The following is a 2,587-nucleotide window of genomic DNA, read 5'->3' as shown; positions in this document are numbered from 1 at the left end:
TCTCGAGTCGTAAATGAAACCGCAGTCAAGGAAAGCTGTTTAATGTCATCCGCTATAGATAGACCGAGAGGATTTAGACGTACATTCTGGCTACTCGGTCGGATTTAAAACATAAATCAAGTGTCACAACAATTACACCTTTGAGGGCAGCTGGCGCGTGTACGCCGCTCTAGAACACCTTTCACGTAGCACTGGTTTCGCCACGTGCAGCGGTTCTAAATAGAGAGCAAAGGAATTCGAACCCTCAAGCGTGCCATTAGTTTACCCTTCGCAAAGGGAGAGTTTGCATGACGCAAAAGGAGCTCGGAAGGCAAAGTAGTCATGCATAACTCACCGGTGCCTGGGAGAGTGTTGGCAGGTGTTACGGCTGGTCACGCGACTGGCGGCGATGCAGTGGTCATGTCTGACCTGATTACCAAACAATAAGACGATAAATAGTATCACAGATTTGACATTAATACTTTGTAATTCAGCTTGTTGTTCATTGCATGTCATGAGGTCACATTTTCCGCATAATAACTATTGTCTTTGTGGAGTATCACAAAATGCATTAAAGTTTATACATTTTTAGGGAAGTACCATTATATTATTTTTTTTTATGATACACAATACTTCAGGAAATCCAGATTCAAGTAATTTAACCAGAAATGCCTCTTTTTCTCAAAAGACATTTTAACCCAACCGCACTTTTTTCTTAACCAAGTAACCCGATATTGCTTTGGGTATCTTTAATTGAAAACCTCTTACAAAACCCATACATGGTTCCATTCCTTCAGCCTCTTGCCAGAACGAGCCAAGGAGGCCCACCTGTCAAGGCTGTCCGCTCTCCCATCCAACTTTTCACCGTTATGACCAAAGGCAATTACAATGTGTGGCATATATATCATTTTCTTACCCAGTTCCTCACGCATATCAAGAGTGGCGGTCGGCCCGTGCCCGCTGCCCTCTCCCGATCCGACTGTCTTCCTTCGTCTTGTGATTTCTTTCTAGCTTGTTGAGGAGGAAAAATAGATTGATATGGTCGTTCGGCGGCGCCCACGTCCTTCTCCCAAATATTGTGTTCCCTTGAACCCTTGGCGAGTGACCCTGACGAGAAGGGGGCGAAGGGGGGCGGGGGTTTCATTAAGACTTCTGACCTATGAAAGGTGGACGAGGTAGGCGCCGGTGGAGGAGGGGGTGTGAGGGAGAAGGGCAGGGGGGCTGAGGGGCAGGGAGAGAGGGAGCAGAGGGAGGGCAGGGAGAGGGGGAGGTGTTTCGGTTCCTTGCTCTGCATCGGCTAAAGTTCACCTCGGGAGACCGGGATGGCCGAGGCACCCCGAGAGCCAGGGAGGGAGAGACCCAGTCGCGAGCGTGAGAGAGGGAGAGGCAGGCGGGTCTGAGACTGGAAGCAACTCCTGCTACTTCTGTGTTACGAATCACTTGTATATTGCTAATTAGTGTTTTTTCTTGTGCTGTGACACATTGACATTTATGGACATTTATGGAGAGGTGTGTGCGGGGATCTGAAGTGAGTGAGTTTAGTCTCTGAGCAGTGCCATCGAGGAGTGTCATGGCTGTCACGTGCGGGGATGACAGTGAACGATGTGTAGGAATGTTGTATTATCAGTGTATCGCGGACGTGTTAATATATTTAACTAATTTTAGTGTGTATCTTTGTGTCTGTGTTCAAGTGTGTATAGTGTTTGTTATAAGTAATAAGTATAATAGCAGTATTTGAGCTTATGGTGTTTATTAGGCTTAATCTATGGCATATAAATGTACCAGTAGAAAGTAGATATATTTTTTTAATAATCTCAAACTGAAAAGGAAACTAATTTACAAGCTACCAAAGCCAATGAACCAAAAACGATGGCAATAGATAAGTGATACAAACGTGAAAAAAATAACTAAAAGATCAGAGAAAAGTGATCAAGCACTCGCTTAAAAATCTGCCTCCCTTTCAGCGATGACAAGGGAAAACATACAAGATCGGCCATTTTTGTGAAAGAAAACGAGGAGGCAAATACGAACGGCGTTGTTGATCAAGAGCCGCGTGACCGAGCGATGCCACGAGGCACATGAAAAGTGAAACTGAACGATCCTTTGCGAGACGTTGGCACAACTCCCAATATGCAACCACTTGGGGGAGTCTTATTCAGAATTCATCGATCATATGTGTACAATCAACACTTTAGAAAGCAAAATGACTAAGGAAATGGCGGGAAAAACGTGTAAAAATTGGCCTGGTCTCGTTCACATCATGGAAATTAGTGACTCAGCCGAAAACGAAAGCTCGAGGTGAATCGCATCGGCCGTGACCAAAATGTTCCGCTCTTAATAAAACAATTGAACGCCGAATAAGAAAATCGGTCACTTTTGAACATTTTTTTCTCAAGAAACGACGTGAGAACAAAAGTATATTCAATTACAGCTTAGACTATGAAATGTGTGTTCCTATTTGCGAGCATCGCCATATAGTCTTTAGAAAAGAATAGTTCGAAGCATAGTGACAAAAGTTCCAAACTTACGGAGACGTTCGTAGGAAATGGAGTGTGCTAAAGCCTACTGTATTCGTAAGTTGTTTGCGCACTGGAGGAAAAGGGCATTG

Source organism: Penaeus monodon, chromosome 33 (genome assembly GCF_015228065.2).
Source record: "Penaeus monodon isolate SGIC_2016 chromosome 33, NSTDA_Pmon_1, whole genome shotgun sequence".
Taxonomy (NCBI): domain Eukaryota; kingdom Metazoa; phylum Arthropoda; class Malacostraca; order Decapoda; family Penaeidae; genus Penaeus; species Penaeus monodon.
This window is presented reverse-complemented; position numbering follows the sequence as displayed.